The sequence below is a fragment of the Sander lucioperca genome, chromosome 13 (assembly GCF_008315115.2).
Source record: "Sander lucioperca isolate FBNREF2018 chromosome 13, SLUC_FBN_1.2, whole genome shotgun sequence".
In the NCBI taxonomy this organism is placed as follows: domain Eukaryota; kingdom Metazoa; phylum Chordata; class Actinopteri; order Perciformes; family Percidae; genus Sander; species Sander lucioperca.
Window position 1 is genome coordinate 9293163 of NC_050185.1, and position 27471 is coordinate 9320633.

The 27471-nt window shown below is 38.8% G+C and overlaps 1 long non-coding RNA gene across 2 annotated transcripts in view; it reads left to right on the forward strand.

Moving 5' to 3' along the window:
- Positions 1-3780: 3780 nt before the first annotated feature.
- Positions 3781-27471, forward strand: part of LOC116065036 — a 102170-nt gene continuing 78479 nt past the window's right edge. The window contains exons 1-2 of one of the 2 annotated variants that reach the window (XR_004894943.1): positions 3781-3872; positions 4084-4216. This is a non-coding gene — a long non-coding RNA (uncharacterized LOC116065036). The remainder of the gene's footprint in view (positions 3873-4083; positions 4217-27471) is intronic. The other variant, XR_004108649.2, reaches the window with a different exon arrangement.

Sequence of the window (27471 nt, forward strand, 5' to 3'; positions counted from 1 at the left end):
AAAATGTGTCTCACTCTAGGACCCAGGCTCATTAAGAAGAACTAGTATTCTTGTCATGTGGGGACCAGTGCCTCATTTCTAAGTCAGGAAGCCCCAGCATGTTGAGAGGGAAGCATTCCAGGGATTGAAGTAGGAGAGTCCCAGGACCTATGTTCACTACTTCAACTAGAAAAACAATGTGCCCGAAGTACACAGCCCCCATCCCGCACTCAGCTTAATACAGAACATTTCTTTAAAGCATTGATGAGCTGCCCATTGCTGCACATTTAGAACAAGTCTTACAAGACTGCTGTCTGGTGATGTTAATTTTGATATGTGTATATGCCTTTTCTTAACGGGAGAATAGAATTGTTTTAACAGACAATGATCCACGGTTGAAAGCATTCAGTAAATGGGGAACTATTTCTATGTTTGATGTTCATGCTTCTATTCATGTCTACTGTGTTTGATCATTAGCACATAAGCTGTGAACTTAATTGACTTAATCATTGTTGCAAAGATAGCTACCATATTATTTAATAATGTGTGAACTACAGTAATGCTACATGAGTGATTAAGCAATTTTAGTCCTCTTTCAAAAACGGTATCCATGACCAAGTGTTGAGTCACTCTTTCGTAATGTAGGCCTATATTCTCTCTCACATGATTAGAGAGAATATAGCACTATACGCCACTTTTACTCCTCACTGCTTGCAGTTTCTGCGCTCAAGGAATTTTAAGACAGCACTCATTTTTTATTCACTCGGGGTATAAAAATGGGAAGAAAAACCTTGTCCTCCATAATTATTAAAATGGCATACAATGAATATATATTTTTTAACACTACAAGATGTATAAGTCAAGGGGGGAAGTCAGAAAGGTAGACAGTAACTACATATCATGGTCACTTCCAAAATCCAAAGTGATACATAATAATAATAATAATAATAACAATAATAATAATAATAATAATAATAATAATAAGCAGAAAGGTCATCATGTTAAGTTACAGAGAGTTCATGATATATCTAGTGTTATGTAAGCAAATATGTGAAAAATGAGCTAGAGAGATGTAATAAATAAATGATGTATCATTTATATGGTAGTACAGTATGTCATTTCTGTGCACTTTATAATATCTAATATCAGTGTTTTCATTCATTGGTCATAAACCAAAGTATTTTGACATGATGATAGTGCTAGATCAAAAGTTAGGAGATCACCAAGGTTCACAGGGCATTAATATTTTAAACAAATTGTATGGCAGCTGTGGCTCAGGAAGTAGAGCGGGTCATCCTTTAATAAGAAGACTGACGGTTCAATTACCGGCTCCTCCTGCGTGCATGTTGAAGTTTCCTTGAGCAAGACACTGAACCCCAAGTTGCTCCTGATGGACAGGCCAGCACCTTGCATGGCAGCTCTGCCACCATCATGTTTGTGAATGGGTGTATGAGAGGCAAATTGTAAAGTGCTTTGTCTGGTAAGGTAGAAAGGCCCTTTATAAATGCAGTCCATTTACCATTTAAGTCAAATACTATCCAATATTTGTAGAGACATTTAAAACACAAATGTCAACCGGCTGGTGGCGCTAGAGGAAAAGTCAGCGAATCACAAAGTCTAGGTATAATAACAAAAAAAAAGCAATCATGGTAATCTATTTAATAGGTGTTGAGATATTTTATTCTGGAACAAAGTGGTAAATCGACCAACCCACACTGCCATGCAGCTAGTGGACCAGTCTTCTGGACCTATATTGCATTTACTTTACAGATCAAACATATGCTATATGCACACTGAGACTGCTAAACAACTGCCAACAGAACTGTTAACAAACAGTTCCAGTAATTATTCTGGAAAAAGATAAAGGCAATAATCTCTCGCCTGTTAATCTACACTCATTAGGCACATCTTTCTCAGCCATAGCTGCCAGGGAGCATTATGGCTAAGACTCCAGCCAATGTATGGCTTTGTTGCATAAAGATTTCTGTGTAGTCAATAATTATATGCTTGCTTTTTACACATTATCTCAGTGAACAGTGGCAAAAACTGACATTGAGTACAAAATGGCTACACGAAAACAGCACATCACGGTTAATTGGATCTTGCAGGTGTTAAGGCTCACTGTTTTTCTACAAAAAATTGTATTTCCCAAATACAATATTACATCAATCATGTATAAATGTGAATATATGGGCCAGTAAACCGTATTTGCTTACTTTAACATATTCAATACATACAGACATACATCACATATAGAGAACAGTTCATAGGTTGCTCGAAACAGAGTTAAGTAGACCTAAAGAGAGACCTCTACACACCCAGCATATAAACTTTACCTCTTTCCCAGCCCCTCTGACAGCAGACAAAGAGCTACTGTGCGTCTTAGTGCACCTGTTTCACATAACATACTTGGCAAGCACAGGGCATAATTGTGATTCATTATTTTTCTTCCTGTGAGATGGAGGGTGAAAAGCATCCAAGTGGACAATCCTGGAGATGAGAGAACTCCAAATGCTACTAGGAATGAAGGATGGGTTCTGAAGAGTTTGTGACTTGGGTGGACCAAGAGAGCAAAGATCTCTCACCCTCTTAACTGATGTTAAGGTAAGCAGTAGCTGTGCCCTTGACAGCAGCCCCTGCTAAGGGAGGCATCTCTAAACACTAACATACGTACATCCATGTGAGCAGATATAAGACATATTATATTAAACATAATATTTGGACATACATGATTTGCAATGGTGGACAATTATGGAGTTACTTAGCAGTTTTGTTTATAATCCCACTGATTACAGCCTAAGAAGAAATAGTTAAAGCAATACCTCTCTGACAAAGTGTATAGGAAGTATATTTGAATGCATTAAGTTGCACAGGTGCACCAACAAAACTGGCCTCATACCTCTAGATCTGTTGCATTACTCACACAAGTTCAGTTATGACACAACCTAAAACCTTAGCTAATCAGATAAATCTTGAGAAGACATGGGACTGAGTCTTGCGAGACACACAGAGGTGAGATCCATCATCGTAGCACCCTGTCACTGGGTGAAAATAGAAGTTCAGCTAATCCTAGCACTTTTAACTAATTATTCAACAATTAGACATTTCAGTGTTCCAATATGCCATCAACACTTTATAGGAAATAGCAGAATTGAAATCATACATCCGTCACTAGTACATATTGGAAACTGCTACTGGTACGCCTCCGCTAAAATGACCCTTCACAAGCACAGAAAATAAGACAATATATAAATTTTTTTAAGGTTTCCTGTGCGCCTTTTTATCCCACTCGCAAAGATGGATGTGGGATTGCGGGGGGCTGCAGACGCCGTCTTTCATGGCCAACCTAGTCTGGACCACTGCCCGACCGGAGACCTCCGCCCCCGAGTAGACGTGCTCCCCGCAGCTTTGTCTGAGGGCTGACATTGATGCTGTGTGGGTGCTGCCGTGGCGGGGATGTATGAGCCTCTGGTAACCTCTACTAGGCCTGGCCTTCGCGTGCTTCTGGGTACCCAACTCTCGGGGTACAGATATGTCAGTAAATTTGAGTAAAAGCAGGCTTCGCTTATCCCGTGCAAATGCCACACGAAACTCAGATATGGGGGGGGGGTTAATTTCTAAATCACACAAGGTCCCTAGATGATACTAATCCTGTGCAAATAGAGTTTAAATCTGTCTCTCCTTTACACATGACACACACTTTTATGTCTCTTGCAATTACTGCAGTTTAGTGGCCTCTAGTGGCGGATACATGTGTGCTGTCTCCTGTTAAGTTTCCTGTGAATAAAGTTTTAGGTTGAATACGCCATTTTGTTGGAAAAGCACAGTGGAGAAGGCTGCACGTTATATCCACCTCCATCCTCTTTGATTACACCCTTGAGAAGGCATAATCTGTAAGTACTTATGTTCTGAAATACATTGTACATGTTATACAAGCTTCATGTAGACAATTAGTCAACTATGTTTTGATCTTCCTTGGTTGATTATCTCAGCAGTATTCAATATTCTTTTATTAGTTTATTTACATGCATTAATTTCATGTTCATAGAGATATACGTTATATTGTAATTATGTGAAACTTACACATCTTTTGTACTGTTTCAGTTTCACACCACTTCCATTAAAAAAACCATCAAGTCAGCTCCTGTCTTGGCCACTTTTTTGGGAGAGTGTTTAACATGCTGCATAGACATACGTAAACATGTGGTGAGTCCAGAAGAAGACTACTGAAATCGAGGTCAGTGTCTTTACATTTGTCATTAATAAACTCTAAATCTCCACAGTGTTGCAGAGTAAGGTCTGGCTACATCCATAGACTGTATATTAATGGACAGCGCATGTGTGACGTCCCCCATTGGTTTGTGGAGATCTGCTCTGAGTCGTTGAGTTTGCTGTTACGGACGCAGCCATCCTGGTTGCGGATGTGACGATTTTAGACGAGAGGGAGGAGTGAGGGAGGAGCTGCTTACACTCTACGTTACATCATAGCCACGCCCTAAAACACCCCCTGCTTTATCGACGATTTTAAAATCAGAGACCATAATTCAAAAAATGAACATCATTCTGTGTTGCAGAAGACTTAAAACTAGCGATTGAGACCATAAACTCATTATGAAAATGTTTACTGAGGTAATAAATCAAGTGATAAGTGGGTCACTTTCTCATAGACTTCTACAGAAACCGACCTCCTTTTGCAACCGCACGTGTCGCCCCCTGCTGGAATTCAGATAGAATGCAGGTTTAGGCACTTCTGCATTTGCAGCACTTCGCTGAACCGGATGTGTTGTCCATTAATATTAACAGTATATGGCTACATCACACATACATTCTGGGATAGGAGGAAAACATTTACTTTAACATTAACTTGTATGTTAACCATTACGGACCCAGATGGCAGACTCATTATCACTAACCAGAGATGGGGACGCATTTAAGTCGCACAAACAGCTGACTTCAGACTTGACTTGCGACTCGACCCAAAAGACTTCAGACTTGACTCGAGCTTCAAGACTCGTCAACAACCTGTTTTCATGCAATTATTGCTTCTTAAATCTAAATTTATTCATGAATTTCTATTTTCTTTTATTAGCGCATATACGTTGGGGAAATGTATGACTAGCTGCATGTCCCCTGCCTTTTGCCATATTGTGCAACGTAACACATGCGCTATGCCTATGTGCGCGCACTCACATATCAAAAAATGCATTGACGATGGCGACACCAAGTCCTCCCGGAGTTGTACCTTTTGTCATTAGTTTTGCTTTCAATAACTTTGTAAACAGTGGCAGTAAGCGAACAGCTACATGCAAGGTGTGTGGTACCAAGATAAATGATGCTGGATCAACAATGTCGAACTTCATCAGGCATCTCAAAACGCATCCAGATAGGTCAGTCACTTGCTAATGTGAAAGAGACGTTACATTTAGCATATATCATCACAGATAACAAGCTAACCATCATAAAGTGTTGTGCTAATGCTGCGAACAGGCAAATTGTATCTTTATAGTTGTATCTATATGATGTGACAGACTTAGGTTAATATTTCACCAGGTTGTTGTTAAATAGCAATATGGAAAGTATCAGTTCTCACATGTTTGCACCATGGTCGGTGTATTAACTTTCAATACAGATGTTTCCCTCAAACTTTGAACACTGAAAAATGTAATGCATAATGAGGTTGGGCTTTACAGCCAGTTAGTAACACAGAAAAACATGTATTCTTTTGTGCAGATTCCAAAATGTTGAAAAATACAGTTATGAAATTGAAACAGAGTTCTTAATTTGTGTTTCTTCAGATTGCATTGCAGTAGACCCCATACAGTTATCCTACAACTGATTTTGATACTCTACTGTATGGATGATAGCTACAGGACATGCTTTGAATTCCTAAGATTTAACAATACAGTGTTAGGGACAGATCAGATGGCCAGAGACTTGAGACTTGACTTGGACTCGTAGCAAAAGACTTGAGACTTGACTTGAACTTGCCCCTCAAAGACTTGAGACTTGACTTGGACCCAAGCTCAAAGACTTGAGACTCGAATTGGACTTCTAAAAAATGACTTGTGAACATCTCTGTCACTAACACGTCAATTAACAACATATATCTAATCCATAATCCATAATTGCAAATATCATCTATGGTCCCAACAAGGATGACCCTATTTCTTTCACAGCCTTATATGATTTCATAGAGTCTAAAATTGTCATTGGATGATATTTTAACACAGTTCTTGAACCAACAATAGACTGATCAATAACAACTTGCAGGAAATGGCAATCCACTGAGAAAATAATACAGTATTTAACAGAAAATTAATGTTCATATTTTTCACTGCCACATTACTCATTCTCCCGCACTGACTTTTCCCTCACTGGTAACTCAGTTATACAGGACATAACTGATATATCCCTTCAATTGTAATAAGTGACCGTGCCTATATCTCCTTATTTTCCACAGTAAGCAATTTTACAAACCGCCTTCCAGATGGCACTTTAATGTTTCAGTCCTCAGAGATCCAGACTTTGACAGGTTCTTCAGGAGAGTGGGCTTCTAGATGGACACAAATGACTTTCTCAAACAGCTCTGGAAACGGCAAAAACAGTAATACGGAGGAAATAACCTCATACTTCATCTCACAAGAAGTAGAAAGAATATGAAAAATATGAAAACCTGGAACTGGAAATCAAACATTCAGAAAATACATGAGATATAAACTGAGATATACATTGGAATTGACTGATGTAACAAATAAAATAACTGAATTTCTACTTCAGCAACTACTGTATGACACAATCCCTTCGAATAGAATAATAAATCAGTGACATATCTTGCGAAACAACTTCAAAAAAGAAAAAAAAACAAACAAAAAAAACCACTATTCCAGCTATAAAAAAAAAAAAAAAAAAAAAAAGTCATTGGGGAGCCTGAGTTTTTTACAAACCATATCATCCCTATTTTCAACCCAAGAATTTAAACTGGCTGAAACAAATAGTGGCTTCCTGAAATGCACAACAAGCTTAAGATCAAGTTCATTAGACGTTCCTTTTGCAAGTGTAACTGGGCCAGAAGAGGCCTCGGCTAAATTGTGTAACAGGTCAAATGTCAAGAAACTCAATTCAACAAACTGTTTCACTTGTCACTACTTCTCGTTCTCTAACCCAGGGGTTCCCCTTAATCACAGGCAAGACCACAATTAAAATCAGAGACGTGGATTCAGGAATAAAAGTATAATTTATTTAAGAAATCAGTGTGTGTAAAACACATTTAAGATCAAAACAAATGTGTTAAACACTAATGCCTGGAAAATTAAAATGACCTCAAGTAGTTAAAACAATATATAGGCTATATAAAACAATCTTTAAAAGTGGAGGAACAATTAAAAACGACCTGAAGAGGGGCTATAGCCAGATTTAAACTGGGGAGGCACCTTAGGCAAGTGGCCTAAAAGTTCACACACAGCAAAGGCACACTTAAGGTAAATTCATGCAAATATGAGAAAAATTAGACACTTGCTACTCCATAGCCCCCTGTGCTAAAACAGTTGTAGCCACTATTATAAGAACATGCTTTTACACTTGTATAAGAGAGCCTAAAATGAATAGTTCTCCAAACATGAAACTGAAACTGAAAAACCAAAACTCTATATTAAATTACAATAAAAAGCCAAGTAAAACAAAGGCCGTGCAATAGAAACCATGTAAAAGTCAAATAAAACAAGACAGTAAAATTTGAGTGAGCTGACAGAATGAGTTACTGATAATTTAACCCAGACAAAGCAGCAGTGGCAGTCTCTGCTCTGCAGGGACACAAAGACGTGCCTTAATTTTGGTCACGTGTATTCAAATATGAATCAGCCAGTACTAACAATTAGGATACCTTGGATGTACACAACACAAAGCAAAGCTCTTGGCACCAAGGAGACAAGAATCCAGCATCTTTCCACAGGCACCATTAGACACCTCGGTGTTGATTTCTCCCAAGCTGTCAGAGCTGGTAAACTTCAACTCACGTATCAAAACACTAGAAGACAACATCAACAGGTGGATGAAACTACCAACATCATTAATTGAAAGAATCACATTTACCAAGATGACAATATTACCAAAATAATTAAATAAAATTACCTTTTTAAATTTACCTTTTTTCAGCAATTTAATTGCAAAGTCAATCTGAAACAAAACCTCCAACCTTCTGTTCTAACCAAAAAAGTAGTAAAGCTCATCACCTCCCTGTCGAAAGTTATTAGACTGCACAACACTGAGCAGAAAACATCCCTCCCTATTAAAAAATCGGGAAAAAAATCTCAATTCCTGGACCAAAATATATACAGTATATATATATATATATATATATATATATATATATATATATATACACACACACACACACACACACACACACACACACTATTTATATGTATATACTATTTTTATATTTATATGTATAAAATAATAAATTCTTAATAAAAAATAAACCCAACCTACCACTATTTCAGTGTAACATAAACCAATGAAGACATATTGCAGTCAAAAATAATGCACCAAATGGGTCTTTCAACATCATCTCTAATTCTACATTTTAATCAATACATCTTCCTTTTTTTATAGTGATCTTTCCCCTCCTTTACCATTTTTTATGTATTTATATATGTTGTTCTGCCAACTACTCCCACTTACTGACAATCTACATTCTCTACATATTCATACACACTTACCATAGAGGTCTACTTGTAACCACACAGGATAGTCTGCCTTCCTTTGCATTGCATCTTATGTCAGTCTTAACCTATACAATTATACATAGGCCTAATGTTGTTCGCTGGAGTCCCTGTTTGTACGTTCTGTCCTGTGACAACTCCATCTATCATCCACTCTGTTATTATTTTACAATTGCCTGCTCCAAGGTTCTTCAATGCGCTCCATGTAAAAGGAACTTGCATGAATAACTTTACTGAGTTTATTAGCTCTGATGCCATGCTTAACTTGCTGCTAATTTTAGCCTACCCTGCTGCCTAGGGAGTGAGAGGAAGCCAATATTATCAATAGCATAAAAACCTTATTGACATGGGGCAGCTAGCTTGCTGTGCATAGACCATCATCTACTCCAGTGATACATACTGCATGCTGAACTACAGCACAGTGACTGGTAGACTAGGGATGCTCTTTTAAAGTTTCTACAAACCCAGTGTACCCAGTGTTAAAATAACCAGGCTTAAAGTCAAAACTGGTAGAGTACAATGGTATGTGTTGGACTACTTGCCCAAATGCTTAATTGTTATAATACAATAAGTTTTAGAAGCTTTTGTCAGAAGGGAGCTTTTTGTATTATTCACAGATATTTTGTGATCTCAGTAACACTACTTCAATTGTTACTGAGGTATTACAGCATTTCTACTCTCCACTGAATTTTAACTCAGGGTAAGGGGCTCCATTTTCTAATTTATTAGTCTATTAGACTTGCTCGGCATTTCACTTCACTGTTGTAGTGAAAGATGACATAACTGGCACCTTCAAGACCTATTTGCTGCTGGAAATTTCTCCTGTGGCAGGCACTGGGCTTCTCAGAATTGCCGTGTAGGGCTGGCTTTCTATCTATCAATTATTAATGTGTCTATGTTCTGCTGGAGACCCTCTTACTTGAGGGATGTGCTGTCTCAGTATTATGGTTATTATCTGCTTTTTGACTCATGGAAGTGTTTGCTATTCAGGAGAGTCACCTGGAATTGGGAGAGAGAGACTCAAGACCATGTGGTAATTGACAACACAATGAAGATGAGGCCAGGAAGATGATAAATTGAAGATGTTAAATTGAATCAATAACTCCATACATATCTCATGAGCAGCCTGACTGTATAATTGAGTTTAACAGATCATATTCATTTTACAGTGTAGTCGGTTGGCATCAACTGTGATATCTATACTTTTCTTTGAAGTTTAAACAGTGTGAATATCAAACTGAGGCATTTCAATAAATCTACCTACTTACTACCACATTTAAGACTGGAGGCCGGCCTATTAATTACTCTCTGATGAAGAAATATACTGTACCTACATGTAGTCTTGGAATGACTAAAATATACAGTACACTAAGACACGGGAAGTAGCTTATAGAAGCCAAGTATCAAGTTACTTGTATAGTGAAAATAACAAAAATTACATTGAGCTGACACATGAGCACATTAAAGCAGGGTTTTTTTTAAGCCAAGGATCCCTTAAATGAAAGAGAGATGGAGCAGGGACCCCCTACTACGTATTGCATAAAATTAAGTTGCATATAAAACAGGGCCTACAATAATGTGTAGAGTGGCCTACAGCCTTTATACATACCTTTTTGCATAGAATACAAAGTTATTAAAATAAGAATTGTTGGCACCATTGAACTCAAGAAAAATGACAAAATGTTTTTTTCGTAAACAACTAAAAACTAAATGATAATGTCAAAGATGCATCTTAATCTCGGTAGCTTTCTGTTAACGGATTTATGAACTGTATTCATCTTAAATTCAACAACCAGTTTAAGATTATTATTTTTTTTGGTATTTTGTGGACTCAGAAGTGCACTAAAGCTAACAAACATCAACCTTTATACTAGTATATATTTTCATCAAATGACCAAGACTAAAACTAAATAAAATCAGGTGCTAAAATTAACACTGCAGGTTTTATTTGGAATGCACAGACATACTACCAATTATGTGGTAGGTTTGAAAAACATGTGCCTCCCCATCAAGCTCAATATTGCTTTTTCCCAATACTGGCGAGTTCCAGGCATGTTTAAACTTTGAGCATCTTTCCCAGCTAAACTTGACAGTTCATATGCATATTCATAATTGTGGATCATACAAGGTCACAATGGTCCTACAGTGAAGAAGCCGTCCATGAATCATTGGAAATTTAGAGACGCTCCCTTTAGCAAGTTTTTGCTTTATTGCAGCCATTACTGACCGTTAGGCTAATGCAACACATCGGCTACGCTCTGCCTCTCTTTCTCTTTTCCTGCTGGGCATAGTGTGTCCTACTTGGAACACATGACACACATAGATGCAGACCATTGGCAACAAAAGAGAGCAATTTCTTCAGAAATTGTATTTGAAAATAACCAAACCTGAACGCGACTTGAGGCTGGAGCGCACCAAGAAAAACCCAAACCTGATACTTTGTTGAGGTCCATCGGGTCAGTTTGCAGAACTGCACTGCAGGGGTAATGATGATCCATTTTGGGCATCTGTGGATTCCAAAGATTTTGCATATATCTGTAAGATAAGCTTTCAAAGCTCTCCCCCTGCAGAGTTACTTTCAAGATGGTGCACTATTGTACTTCAGTAGTGACCTGCACAAGTCTAATCCTGAGGTTTGGAGGAAAATTGTTCCTCTGGTGGATTGTAGAGGCCCTCACTCTACAGGTTTGCGTACATTTTTCAGGTTTCCCACATTTCCACGAATATATCTATTACTGTATAGATGTTCATCATAGAGCTGCAGGAAACGCTGCAGGGAAACACTGCTCTTCTGTAGCCTTTTCCTCAAGATGAAAACACTACTCGGCTACCGCTGCTGTTGCCGTGGAAACCTGGTCACTCTCACTCTTTTACCCACACTCTTCACCACTCGCTTCATTAAGTGCGTTGCTGCTGGCAATTAGAATAAAACCGGCGGCAGGGATGGCTCTCTGGAAATGCAGTCTCCAATTAAATACTTTCAAATAGCAATGTTTCTTCAAACTACATCTGCTCTCTATATAATAAACCATGCACCTGGGAGCTATGCTTTTAAAAGGCTGCACTATGGTTGCTATACTGATGAATGACTTCAAAATCCACATTCTTTAGTACCGTGAATACAAATGTAACATGGATCAGACGCTGCCTTGTTACTTTTTTCAAGCTTGCTCTGCGCTCAGAAAAGCAAAACAATGTTCCAGACAGTGTCACAGCTATTTCACAGGAGGAGAAAAATGCCTGAGTGATCAATTCAAATCTGCATCCTTGTGTGTGCACTATAACTTCAAATACTTGAGAGAGAAACACGGAGCAGTTCTTTTGCTCATTCATTCAAGGCCATTTCTATATAAATGATTGATATCAGAAATATAAGTCCAACGAATGACGGCTACAAGTCTTTAAGTCTGATCACACTCATTCATTTATATTGCTGCCCGACATTTTTTACTTTGATTAACCGACGATGTTATTACAGCATTAAAATTGATGAAGTAAATTTAAGTGAATCACCATTACAGGACGTTGGCTTTAAGTGAATAAGTACTCTTGAGGAGTGCACTTGGTATGTTTCATATGCAACATCATCATTAATTTATTCTTGTCCGTCAGTTGCTCTCACACATACTAAAAAGTGTGTGTGTGTGTGTGTGTGTGGGTGTGTGGGTGGGTGGGGGGGGGAGAGAATCACAACTGTATGTGTATCAGCCGGCACTGAAAGCGGTCAGTGCAACCTCTCCCTACTCAGCCGAGTCTGTGCAGCTTTGCATCACTCATTTAACACTCTATTACCTCCCACCTGAGCACACTCTCAGTCATTACTGAATTACCTACAAGCTATCCATTTGCATTGACAGACCTTTTGTAATCGTGCGACAAGCCCTCAAACAGTCAGGTCAAACATGATTGCTGATTCCAGAACAATTTAAGGTGCATGCAGTCAAATAGATAACGCAATCAACAGTATCAGAACATCTATCTTAAAGATAATTAATTCAACCCATCTTTTGGTTATTTTGTATCATTTGAAGACTATGACTCCTGTAGCTATTAATTAGTTAACTGAATCTATCATAACCCACAATACAGATTCACTTCCTGCCAAATCTACTCCACAAATGTGAACCCTTTAACAGTCCTCAGATGTAGCTGTCACCCTCAGTTCCTCTATGAAAATCTCAGAAAATAAATTTCAGAGCTAATATTTTCACTTGAGTAAATATTTGTCTAAATAGTGCCAATGGATGGAATGTTTCAACATGAATTCAAACAATGAGGCACGCTGCCACCAAGACCAAGAGGGCTTGTTATGATGCGACGGCACTGAGTGAGATTGAATTTTACTTTGTTGCAATGATTTGTAGGAAAAGACAGAATGACTGTTAGGTGAAAGGATAGACTGTTTACTTTAATCAAAGATATCAGTATAAAAGAAAACACTTCAGCACACAGTGGCTACATTCAATTATGTCAAAAGAAATTGGTCAGATAATAAGTCAGACATCTTCTTGTGCAATTACCCAGCTGTGAAACCCCAAGCGTGTTGCTTTTCAAAGAATTCTAATGGGAATTCATCTTTGACTTTTGCTCTGTTACTTGAAGGTGGTATGTAATATGTGGTGCTTGTCTGAAAGATTTTCTCCATCCAATCAACACTGAAGACTTTAAAAGAAACTAAGGTGATAACTTCCCAGGACGCTAATTAGCTTTCTTAGTTTATAACCAAATGTATGAAAGCTGTGCAATTGTTTGTTCGTTTTTAAAGTGTCAATTCAGTTGTTACACATAAAAAAATCTCATCCTTTTAAATCATCAATATAGCAGCAAACAACAATTTGCTGTGTCAATATATAGTGCGTCTGTGTGTGTTGTAATCTGAGTTTCGATGTTTTTTATTTTGATAGCAGGTCCGCCTGTGGTGCAAGTGAGTGCCTTGTTGTTATCAGGCTCCAAAATGTCGGTATTTGACGAGTTGGGGAACGGTCTGTGAGAGCCATGTGGAGGCAATCCCAGACCAATTTCTATTTCAGTATTCCTTTAAATGAATATTTCCTCTAAATGACCCTTTGTACATCAATTACTCACCTTTTACTGCCTTGGATTCATGAAGAAAACTTTGTTATTGTTGCATGCCTCAATGGTAAACCGAGGATAAATAAACGGAGAAAAGTCTCGATGCATTGGAGAACTAGAGGTCCAAGTTTAACAACAGCAAAACTATATTAAAACATCTGTTTCCAAACTGTCACACAACTCGTGCAGTATAAGTCAAGTCTCATTGCTACATACTATACATGTATATAAAACCACTGGGATAGTAGTTTAAGTTGTATATATGATAAGTTTGATTTAATTGTTTAAGTTATGGAGAAGGGGTAAGACCATATAAGTAAAAACTTCTTCCTACTCCTTTTAGGACATATAATATTTATGTTGCTTATTTATGTTGTTTATGATAATTTGTATATTGAGAGTTTGGTATATGTTTACTGTTCATTTTGTTGTTATTCTTATGTTCTTTTCTTTAATTAGTTGTCACATGCAGGGATGCAACCAGGAATTTTGGGCCCCATGACAAAAAATCTAATTGGGCCCCCTCTGCGCAGCTGTTGTCACCACATCTCTAGGACCTAACTGTCCCATCAAAAGCTTTACATAACTCTAATTAAAGGCTGGAAACTGTCTTGCTTCTTGTAGTTCAATACTAGTACTAGCACAATATTTACTGCTGGTGATTTGTACATGCATGCAGGCTCAGGTAAGCTACTCACTGTTTCCAACTGTCCAGTACAGACAGTAGGTTGTTGTTTTTTAATTTTATTTCATAATGATCATTATGTGAGAAAATAATTGTTATTAATGTGTTTGAATTTCTGTCATTAATAAATATTTCATTTTCTTTTTTGTAATGGTAAAAAGAGCAAGAGAGAAAGAGAAATCCCCACAGACTCCCTGCTATGATGCTAACTGGCATGTCATTGCACACAATGTTGCTCACCTTCTTCACTGGGACAGGGAGGGGCACAGTTAGGGGGAGACTGGGGTGCTGCTGACTCATCTGTTGTTAAGTCTGCTAAAAGGGGCAGGGACAATGATTTAATATGAATATCTCGCTAAACGTTTCCCTGCACTGATTAAATGGTGATTAAATGTAGGCTAACACTAGTCTGTAGCTAGCTAGCTTATTTCACTATGGACATTAAGCCAACAGGTTAATACCACTCACAGACTATAGGCTACCCACCTTTCTTGGTGAAAAACTGGGTTACACTTTGACACCCTTTCCTTTGTCTTTCCTCTCTCTCTTTTCTCTCTTTCCTTTTTTGAAAACCAGATTTTGATTTAACGTTACTTGGCAACATTGTGGTCACTGTAGTTCTGGCACATCTACTGACTGCAACTAAACACTGTCACTGAGTGCTAAGGCAGGACCAAACCATTTCATGCAGATACAGGTGGGTGGTTGGTCAATATAGATGTTTACTTTTTGGTCAGTGGGGATATTTAACTTTTACTGCCAAAAACAAGTAAAAACAAAGAGATCATTCATTTTATTATTATATTTGAAATATATATACTGAATATATGTAATTATATTAGTTTTTACCTATTTTTTGGGGCCCCTGTCAGTCATGGGCCCTTGGAATTGTCCTAACTTTTCCCCCCTATATGGTGCCCCTGGTCACATGTTTGATAAAAAAATATATGATATTTGCTACACTGACAGGATGGAAGTTATGACATCAATGGCAGATCAAATATATTACAATAAATGGAACTATGTTATGTTAGACGTATTACTACAACAGGAAATTATCAATATTACAAGCTGCAAATTCCTATTACATTAATGGCTTAATTCAGTGATCTTCAACGGGGTCCTCGACCTCTAGGGTGTCCTTAGAGTCACTACAGGGAGGCCGCCAAATTATTGTTTAATAATACTTTTTTGACTGTTTTTTCCCCCCAAAATTAAAACATCTGAAAATATAAATTAAAATGAATACAACGTATTATTAGCTATGACAAATTGGCCTATTAGTAAAAAAAACTACCTCAACAACATTGAAGATATGCCTACTGGCCTATAGGTAAGGTTGCCACTATGGTAGCCATCCACAGATACAGCTCTCTGTTATCTTAGCTCTCTGTGCAGTTTGTTCGTGCTAGGTTAGTAGCTAACGTTCACGTTAGCTAACGTTAGCTACTATAGTTAGCTGTGTTCTGCAGCTGTAAGCTAGCTACCATTCAAGCCAACATTAGATGATAACTAACGTTAGCTAAACACAGCTGCCTAGGCGCCAGTAGCTAGCTAACGTTAACGTTAGCTACTAACCTAGCACGAACAAACTGCACGGAGAGCTAGCACCACCTAAGTGCGCAGGCTACACAACACACTACACAAACATGAAATTAATTTAGCTAACGTTAGTACTTGGGACTATATTTTAAGTATTCCCATACCCTCGATGATTAAGGGCGAGCTGTTTTTTTAGGACTTCTTCTTTTCATGGGGCTTTTTGCAGGGCTTTGTTGGGAATTCTGTGAGGAGGTTGCTGTTTCCTGCAATGTTTTGGTCTCCCACGTGTGTGTGGCGACGCGTCGACGTCATCGACGCGTCGCTGCAGGCCTACCTTCCACATATATATGTAAATAGTGGCTTAGTATTGTAGGGCACCATAAAAGGTATGTGTATAGGCTTTAGGCCACCCTACACGTTATTGTAGGCCCAGTTTATTATGCAACTTAATTTAACACAATATCTGTAGTAGGGGGTCCCTGCTCGTCTCTCTTTCATGTTAGGGGTCCTTGGCCTAAAAAACGTTAAAGACCCCTGGCTTAATTAAAGCATCAACTGTTTTAATAGTATATTAATCATGTTCTTAAAAGCTGTAATGATAACCAAGGCTGCATTGTTTTGGATCATTCATTCATTCATTCAAAAGTAGGGACCTGTAGCTCCATTCTTCACATACAATCTGCAATTTCCACATGAAGGGAAAAAAAATCTACACTACAAAAGATTAATAAAACAACTTGAATTTCTATTGCCATGCACCAAGCCTTGTTCACAGATACCAGCGGGCCCCCTGCACTCCTCCCTCATGCACCTGCTAGCTTTCAGGGTTGAGGCTGACGAGTTAATGCGGCTCAGGTGTTGTAATTGAAGATTGCCACCATCTGGTTGTGGTGTAGCTTGGCAGGGCAGAGCAAGCCGAGTTGGCGGTTGGGCTGAGCAGGTGAGCAGTGCTTCAGTGCTGCTGGCCTCTGTTCACAACAAGCCCCTTGTTCGTGGAGAGGCACTTGTATCTCCAGGCACCACACACACATAATGGCTCTAACAGTGAAATAACAAAAAAGAAAATGAGGGCTTCATTGAATGTTAATTTGAATCTGAAGATACTCTAAAATTAATACCAACTAACCTCATTAGCATCATCTTGTTGAACATTTGAAGTAGGAAGAGAATGGAGCCACGATATCAAACAGTATTTCATTGTCCAAATAGTTTCTAGGCTGACTGTAGCACCAAATATTCACTTAGTTTAATATTAACCCCCCCACACGCTCAAAGGCATGTGGGCCAGTCGCGATCCGTATTAGATTAAATCAGACACAAATTCTCTCCCAAATTCTCTGATAGCCAGGGAGAGTACCTCTTAAAGGATCCATTTAATACTTTCCATTTACATCTTTAAACCTAACAAACATGACATTTAAGCAGTAATCTATTAAGCCACCCCACTACAGGTCCAAATGGAATTAACACAGTTTGCATTCGCCTCAGATGTATTCAGCATATACATCGATGTCCTCAGATGTCTAAAGTACATTAGCAGTTTCTCCCTACTCTCATACTCATTTCCATTAACAGCTTAAGCTGTGCATGTACAATATCTACTTCTCTCTGCAATAACTAATAAAGATTCTCGACATTGGAGGTCATGACTGGACTTTCTTTTTTTTCCTCAAGTGCCCACCTGAATTTCAGTTAGTTTTACTACGAGAACTCCAGCCAAATCTATTACAAGCACCCATATAATGTTATAAAAATCATGGGGTTTCATGAAAACCATTTGCTTTTAATAAGTGAAAACTATCCAAAAACAAAAATAAGCATATTTATAACATGTCTTATGCAACTGGACTAATCTGGAGTAGGCAGGCACGCAAGGGTACATAATGTACATGCTTGCACAACACAAATACAAATTTTTCTTAATCTTTTTATTAGACCTTTTTTTTGGCTGCTGCTGCTGCCAGAGAGACATACTGTAGAATATGCAAGCAAAGAGAGAGCAAATAGTATCTTGCCCATTGAAAAGCTGCAGGGAGAAGAAGTTAGGATTATGTGGTTATGGGACAGTTTGTGTAACCACCAGCATTCCCTGCAGCTCTCAAAAAAATTTAAAAATCGATCATTACATTTACACACTGGCACTCGGGTGGGGATGGGTGTAAGCCAGCACCTTATGCCTCTCAAAGGACTACAGTGGCACTGCACAATGAGGAGCAGCAGCACTCTGTAGAGAGACAAGTCAATAAACAGTTACTTGGGCCAGCAGGTTGTTTGTCAAGTGCAATTAGAGTTTAGATTCTGTGCCCGAGCCTGAACTGGACCTGGCCCGGCCCGGCCAGTTCGGGTCGGGCCGATATTTCCCGCCACTATCCTCGGGCCGGGACGGGCCCTCTTGCGCTGAAGCACAGAAGGGAGGGGACGGGATGAGGAGGAGGGAGGAGCGAGCTAGTCTTCGTTTTGTTTTAAAATACTTTGAATGTCAACAAGAAGTAACGTCACCCAACATCGCTTAGAGCACCTTTAAGTGCAACATGGAGCTTGAAGATGTAAAGAAAAAATATAAAAACAGCAGAATTAGCCTGCTTTGAGCAAGTTTGGAGTTGCGGCAGTGACAACGTGTTGGCTTTGTCGAGTGCATTAAGTGCGGCGTGCTGCTCGCCTATGACAGCAAAAAAACGGTGACGATGAACAGACACATGAAGTAGGCTTGCCATGGCAGAAAAGATGATAGTCAAGCCTCCGTGTAAGTCAGCATACCCCTTCTGATTTCTGCAGTTCAAACAACTCGGAATTGTAGTTGAGAACGTCAGTTATAACGGCCCACATCGGGTTTAAATCGGGCTCGGCCTCATAATTACAGTTAAAGGGATATTTCACCGTTGGAAAGATGAATATATCTTTAAATTGGGTCACTTATGTAGTAGAAATGTGAATTTTTTTTAGAAATTGGTGGCTTTTAGGCCGAGAAAAGCCAGAAAATGTGTTTTTGGCTCATGTGGATGAAAGACACCAAATCCCAGAATGCACTTGCTTCGCTGCTTTAGAGTCCTCTCCCAAGCCACGCCTACTGTTTACAGACAGACAGACAGTGAGACAGTCAACTCAAGTGTGTTTTATTGTCATTTCAACCATATACACAAAACAATGTTTCACTGTGGCTCAGGTGGTTAAAATATATAAAAACGACATATAAAAACGACATACGAAACAGGTTACATTTAGTGCATAAACATTATAGACTCCGTAAAGTTTAGCTAATGCATACTAGCATTAGCGCTTGGTGGGCTGTAAACACAGAGTATAAACACAGCCGTAAATGTGTGTGGAATGTAGAATGGTCGGCATTTAACAGTCACAAACTCCACCAGCAGTTAGCAGTTAGTTGGATACAAACACCAGTCCGTGTTAACACAGCCCACCTCCACTAGTCTTACCCGGCGACAGAGCAGCAGGCCTGGTAGCTGGATAATCCGGTACACTGTTGTTCAGCCATGTTTCCACAACAACAAAAACACAGCAGTCTCTGAACTCTCGTTGGGAGTTTCGTTGAAGTTGGATGTAGTCCAGTTTGTTGTCTAATGAGCGGACACTTGCAAGCAGGATTGATGGAACAGGTACCTCGGCTAGCATTAGCTTTACACCTAGCTAGGTCATACTCCAGCACTCGTTCCACATTTCACCGCTGAGGATGTCCCCTTACCGGCTAGCGGCATCGAGCAACAACGCAGGCTGAGGTGCTGGTCTCCGTAGCAGGCGATGCTCACGTATTGTGTCGAGTATTCCATCTGTAATAAAGTTTCCTGCATATTCTCCCATATGTACCAATGTATCCCGGTGGTACACGTGTGCGGTAGTTTGAATGCACATAATTGTTGTAAAAGTTTTCTGCTGAAAAGACGGAGACTGTTTAGCGAAGCTTCAAGATGGCTGACACTCGTTTTGCTTCGGCAAGCTTCGGGTAAAGACGACAGTCCAACTTGTATGGGCGGGTTGAAAACATGCGGAAGTAGCTCCTACTACTGGCTGTAGTCCATTGCCTCTGGGCAAAAAATCTTCCGATGACGCAAAAATCATCGTTTTCAGTCATCGGGAGATTTTTTCCAGACCCACAATACAGCGATCTCTCGTCTCAGGGGGACATGAGGGAGGGAATCATGGCCATTCGAAAATGCTACCATGTTTCTACTGATACAAAGGTTAATGCTAAATCGGTGAAGTATCCCTTTAATGTGTCGGGCCGGGCTCGGACACAATGTGCACGGGCTCGGGTAGGGCTACTTAAAGCTTTAAGTGCAATTACAGGAAAAAAACATTTTTGAGACTGATGTTACCCAGTTCAAACCAGGTAGAGATTGGAATGGAAAGCCAACTTAAATGATTGAGGATGGATTGGAAGAGGTATGTGCTCCACTTAATACTTTCTATAATACGAGTTGCTGTAAAGAACCACAAAAAGGGCCAGAATAAGCTGTTCACAAAAACAGGAGGTAAATGAAAACAGGGGCAGACAGGGACTGACAAGGGCCATGAAATATGCATGTTTGTCCTGAAATAGAAGAGATATAAAAATATATAAACAAGATGCCAATAAAGACTAAAATAGGTAAATAAATGAATAAATACTATCCATAAAATATGCTAACGATTTGAAAGAATGATTGCTTATTGCTAAAAAAAAAAAAAGAGCAAATAGTATCAGTCACAGTATCAGAGCATGTTTAATTAAGATTCAAGATTTACTGTCAACGGAAATGGCAAAACACATCTAACGTCATCTGTAAGAACAGAAGAAATCTCACAGCAAATGAAATGTTAAACAAGAGCTATGTGTAGAATGCCTGGGGGCATTACAGTCTGTTGTTGGAAGATAGTCTTGGCTTATTATGACTCACAAGAAGTAATTTGTAATTAAATATTAAGTCTAATTAGCAGAATCTTTCTTGGTGAGTAATTCGTAGCATCAGATAATCCTTTGGTAACTTCAAATGCTAGTTTTAGTGTAGATAAAGTGTTAAAAGTGTTAAAAAACCTCTAATGTCCAAATAAAAGTACATAGTTCTCACACGTTATTCTGTCCATCATGCCTGCTGCATTGACTGCAATGTAAAAGTGTTTCCAGGTATATAACAGAGAAAGCCGTTTCAACAATTGAGGTAGTTTCATTATGTTTAAAAGCTTGTTAGGGAGTGTGTTATTAGCTTTCCTTCCATTACTCCTTGTAATAGTTATTTAGGTGCAGAGTTCACAGCCCAATCATCTGACACTCAAAACCTCATCACCTGTCTCATACACTCTGTAAACCTTTGATAGAGGCCTAATAGGTGATAGAATAATTGGTTGTGGTTCACTTTCTTCCAGGAGGGAGATGTTGAACCTTTTTGTTTTATGTCTTCTTCTTCTCTCTGAGCGTATTTAGGTTTAGGTGGCGGTGGAATCATGTGCAAAATAGAAACACCCGGAGACATTTTGCAGGCAGCGAGTTGACTTTGCTGAATGGTGAGAGCCAACTGTCACTCGAGCAGATCCAAATATCTGATTGGTTCATTATCCTAACGCCACATTATCTCTGTGAGACGTTACTTCATTTGGTTGCAGCAACCTTTTATTTCAACGGGGTTTTAATTGGCAAATTAATTTGTGAGTGCCTACAAATCTCATAACTAATACGCTGCAGTGTTTAAACACTGCTGATTTTGTTCATAATCCAATGATGAGTTTAAAAGTGCCGGCTTTAAACATTATATTTAAGTAACAGTTGTTTTAGGTTGGATAAAATGTCCAGGAGCCTTTGCATTTTACAGTTTTTGTAGATTTTTCTAACTGCAGTCCAACTTTTATCGACCAGCACTATCTGTGCTGAGATGTCCTTTCAGTGGGGATCAATATTAGATGGTAGCAAATTGTATATCATCAATGTATTCAAAGCCTTTAAGATGCTATGTGCTTACTTAGTACACATTTACCCCAAAGAGCATTCAGTATAGAAACATATTGATGTTATTTCCAAATGATGCATATTACACTGTTACATGAAGTAAGTATTCCCACTCTGCTCCGTATTCTATTCTATTGGTCTATCGCTCTCCACACACACATTCCTACTATACTATATAGTAATCACTAGTGGATTGTAACCCTAACAAATGGCTGACCCACTCTCCTGAAGTGTAACCTTTAGGAGGAACTGCCCCATCTACTCAGGGACAGTCAGTGTAGACACCAAATTCACAGTGACCAAGTGTTTTATAAGGCATCCGAAAGGGCACCGGCTTGTTTTGGGGGATATGCACACAGCTCACAGATGTCAAACCCTGGGAGCTTTGCCTGTTCACCGCTTGATAATTGGTCATCTACAGTATCTACTCTCCTGTGATGACCAGTTTAGTTCCAGCTCTGTGGGTCAGTCATTTATTTCTGTTCTCAATGCTGCTTGTTTGTTTCCAGTTGTGTAGTCAGCTGTTTACTTCTGGTCCTATGATCAAACATTTATTTCTGGTGCTGCAGTCAGTGGTTTACGACTGGTTTCAAGGACATTGCAGTAGATGTGTAGTGCTGCAGCCATTTTCTACCTGATTTTATTAATTGGCTTCAGATCTATTTAATGCAGTGGAAACATTCTGTTTTGGTCATGTATCCTAAACAGAGAGAGGCTAGAGAGTGCAATTTCTGAGGAAATTGCGGTGGGACTGCATTGTTTAGAAAGCTGGAAGCTGGACTGTATTGACTTATGTATAGCTGGGAGCTGGACAGCATTGCTTGATAAATGTCTGGGAGATAAACTGCAGTGCTGGCTTAACTTTGTATGAGGGGGCAGCTGAAGGAGTGTGAAGAGTTGGAATGATAGGAAAGGGATAAAGGGGGCAAAATATAGTGCAAGCAATGAAAGGTGTTTAAATGAGACTTAGTGTGTAAGGAAGTGTATGAGCTTCAGTGTGCAGAGTTGATGTGTCATTTAAGGGTCTAGTTGGAACTTTTATATTGAAATTCCATCTTATTCCAGGGCTCCAGTAAGCTTGTGTTTGTGTCTGGGGGCTTTTATAAAATAAAAATAAAAACTGGCCTACCCCAGATCCCCCTATTAAAACTTCTGTCTAGGGGACACAAAACGTTAAAGCACTAAACATAATGATATATGTGTGTGTGAACTCTTAAAATTAGGTCATTGTTTAGAAGTTGTGTGTGTGTGTGTGTGTGTGTGTGTGTGTGTGTGTGTGTGTGTGTGTGTGTGTGTGTGTGTGTGTGTGTTATGAATCCAGCTACTGCAGTCACATAATAGAGATTAAGATGAGAGGCAGGACTCCATCTCCAGCTTGTTGTAACAATGAAAGGAGTTGAAATAGAAGTTACAGTTAAAGATGTTCAAATGTAACACCTGTGTTGTCAGGTGGTTAGTACACACCACAGAGACTAGTCAAATTAGCAAATCTCAATCAGCTGTGTGTTCCCACCTGCAATTAAAGGTTGCCATGGTGATGGTAACTGCTGAGTGACTCCTGGGTCAAACAGTTCATCTAATGGAGATTAAGCTGAGGGCCACTCTGTTTTATTATTCAAAGACCGTAATTCCTATCCCCTACTGAACACATTGCTGTAAAACGTGTTTGTGGTGTCAAAAATGTGGAAAATGGAGTTGGCTTCTGGTCTTGGTTAATATTGGAGTCAGTGGGGCGGTTGGATGGCACTCTTGTCACTTTGAGGACCATATGCAAAATGTGTAAGTCCTTAGATAGTTACATTGATTGAAAGAGGACAAATTGTGTCGATGAAAAAAGAAAATTGTAGAGGTATGAGTGAGATACATTTTGAAGAAGAGTTTAACAGCTTAACTCCACTCTGTGTGTAATGTCACCCCCTATAACTCTGAACATTGTGTCCATTTATTTGAATTGGGGAATTATTATCTATATATAAATATTTTGGAAACTATGAAAAATTCAAACACTTAAAGTGCTATATAGCTTGGTGATTTTCCAGTGTGTGCAAATACACATCTGTACATTTTCTATTGCTTTCATGCCAGCAAATATGCATGTCTATGTCCTCCTTTGAAATTGTGGGCTCAAATACCTGCCCAGTTGAGACTGTGAAATGTAAATAGAAAAGTAGAATGTATAGAGAAGTTGTGTTGCAGTGAGCGAGCTGTGTGTGTGTGTGTGTGTGTGTGTGTGTGTGTGTGTGTGTGTGTGTGTGTGTGTGTGTGAAATGAGGTTGAGTGGACTCATGCACAATGTTGAATGGAGCCATGGGAGCAGAGTGGGATCATATCAGGATGAGTCAGCTCTGTAAATGCAGAGAGGGAAGTAGCTTATATATCTACTGGAAATGGGGTTGGTGTCTCTGGTCAAAAAGATATGAGATCTATATGGCAGCAATACCTTGAGGCCTTTTTTGCTGGTTAATCAGTGATGGAGGTATCACCTAATTGGCAGTCTCTGAGGAAAATACATTTGGGGGGAGTGTTGCTCCTGCATGAGAACAAAATATTGATAATTTGGTATATTGCTCTCTTTTAGTAGGTACGTTTATTAAACCTACTGCTTTAAAATTGCTACGGGGATTCATTTACAGATCATCATTGGTTCAGCTTATAAGAATTCCAAAATAATTTCTTATGGGGATAAAGACTACATCCATTCACTTTACAATCATTATCCAGTTCTATTGGGCTCCCTCCAAACTATTTAGACTCAATCTGAGAGGGAATCCCAAGTGAGGAAGGCACTTTGGCTCTTTCGCTCTGTGATAGTTCGCTAGGATTTTAGCTACCCATTCAAGTTTGGTTTGAGAAGATTGTAGGTGTAAAATGCCCATACTCATCCAGTTTCTTTTTGTTAGGTAACCAACCCCCTCAGTACTTTACTTTCACATGAGACAGCACAGGTCAGACAGCACTTATGGTCAGCTGGACATTAGTTAAAAGTGGCTAATATCAATATCTTTATAAGAACAATATACTATTGAATGTGAAAGGGGTATTAACCCAAAGGCAATTATCACCCAACTGCACTTTCCTTCAGCTCTAAGAAACATCTTGTTTAGCTCTTTTTTGTTTGTTTGCTTGTCTTCAATATTACAGTTTAGGTTCACTATCATAGCAGTATTTTGGTCCATAACACCAAACAAGAGACACAGGTTGCGACTAGCCGTGAACATAGTTAAGATGCTAAAGAGCCAGATGTTTCCCTCTGGAGTTGGTGGAGACCAAAATCAGCTAAAAAGGAGGGTGAATATTGTAGTCAAAGTCATCAGGCATTGTCAACGCTGGAGTACTGTCTGGCTATACCACTTGTCTATTCTGGGATAGGGGGGAAAAACACTTTTGCTTGTTTGTATTTCTTTAAACCAAACACAACCGTCCTGGGCGGCGCTAAGTTATGCAACAGTTACTTTGTATCGTATTTGTATTCGTTTATGTATGCAACTTTCACCAAGGCAAATTCCACATAAGTGTACTTATTGTGGCAATAAAGCCTTTTCTAATTCTGATACTGATTCTGATGCAGCTATGGGGCCCTTGCAAAATAGATAGCAGAGATAGTGGATGGGGAGAGAAATATGTTTTGTCTGTTTGTTTTTGTTTAAATGTTTGTACAGCACGTGTTGCAAACTTAAGTTATGGTAATGATCATATATTAAGTTATAAATTACACATTGTGTATAAAATGCAAATGTAAATATTAGTTTTTTCCCTTAATATCCACATATTATATAATTTAATTATAATCACGGAGACAACATTTTTAAAGAAGATGAGCGGTAGTTTGATAGTTTATCAAACATTTTAAGAGGGATTACATTACATAACATAATTACAATGTAAAAAACATGTTACTATTTGGGGGAATTTATAGAGAAATAGGTGAGGGGTTTATTTTGATTTTTAGTTATCTGTTGTGCCTTCCCAAGCTAAATAAAAAAATAAAAGGCACAAAACAGCAGCCATTGTGCCTGGCCATTTGAAAGCAGTGCGCAGCACAATATTCAATGCCAAATTGCCTCATTTTATTGTCATTTCCTTTAGCGTGCTCCCCCACACATATTGTTACAGCTGATGCCATGGAGAGCCATGAAATTACCAAATGGGTGCAGGCAGGAAAATACCTGCTTGTGCCCAATGAGTCTGTCACTTTACAAGGTCACTGAGCTTGATCCGCTCTGGTACAAAATGAGGGTCCTCTGTATCATGAAAATGAAATTGACAGGAAATGAATTTGCTAATGAAACAGACAAAAGAACTAAGCGCTTGTTATCTAAAATGTCGCCCACAGTATTTAAAAAGTACATCGTCCATCTCTCGCTTTCCTTCAGCTATAATGAAGTCTCTCATTCAGTTGAGCGATCTTACTTTCAAAACCGTTTTTTCAAACACACCCAATTAGACGTCACAACCTCTCACTGTCGATCTTTTCTAATTAAAAGTCTCTCATTCTTCCCCTCACCTCGTGTGTCTGCTACTTGTCAAGTAAAGGTCTCGCTCTTCCCCTTTTCTTTCCACTCCCAACTAAATAAACTCACTTCCTCTTCTTTCCCCCTGCATTCACGTCTTTAGTAAATTAGAAAATCTGTAATTGAATATCGCTGTCTCCCTCCTTAGGCTGTAAGCATTCTATCTGCTCCTTCAACACACCTCTCAACTCGGTTCCCAGCCAAAAGGGTTTTGTCACTTGTTTACTTCCTCCCTGCAACTCTAAAGCTCTTTTTTGAATTATAATTGAGCCCATTCTTTTAGATGTTTAAGATCTCAACATCTCATCTGTTTCCTGTATAACTCCAAAATGGGTGCCTGAAGGTTCTTGTTGCTCCTCGGCAGCCTCTCTTTTGTTGCTCTAGACATATAAGATGCAAATCTGAAGCATCATATTTTATCTCCTCCATAGTTTTTCCCTGTTGTACAGCCTGCACAGCAATGTAAAATGCATTTTCTTCCAATAGTAGATGATGTGGAATTCTGTAATTGTAAACATTATGTTATACACAATCCAAGTTTCTCATAAGTGGTGTTGCAGTAAAGTCTGCACTAGATTTAGCTTTGCATCCCCTTATAATATGAAGAAAGAACTGAATTACAAATCAACATTTCTCATATATGCTTCATTTTTCATACCATGTATTTATAAAAGGTTATGGAAAAACATTATACTGATAATAACCATACAAATACAACTAGACATGATCAAGGTAATTGATTCTACTTTTATACACACAAAATAGTGCATAGTCTACCTTAAGATAGGGAAATATATCAAATATTATATGCTCAACTTGCCATTTTTGTAAATTATGTCCTCAAAGATGTGCTGCTCTTATAACTCCAACAACATTGTTGCACAATTGCATATTCCCAAAGCATACTGTCATGGTTTTGGTATTTTGGTCCGTGTTCTGTCTTATTGTGGTAGTCTTGTTTTTCTGTTTTGCTCTGTTTCCTGTTTTTATTTTGATAGTCTGGTTTTCTGTCTTGTCTGGTTTTTC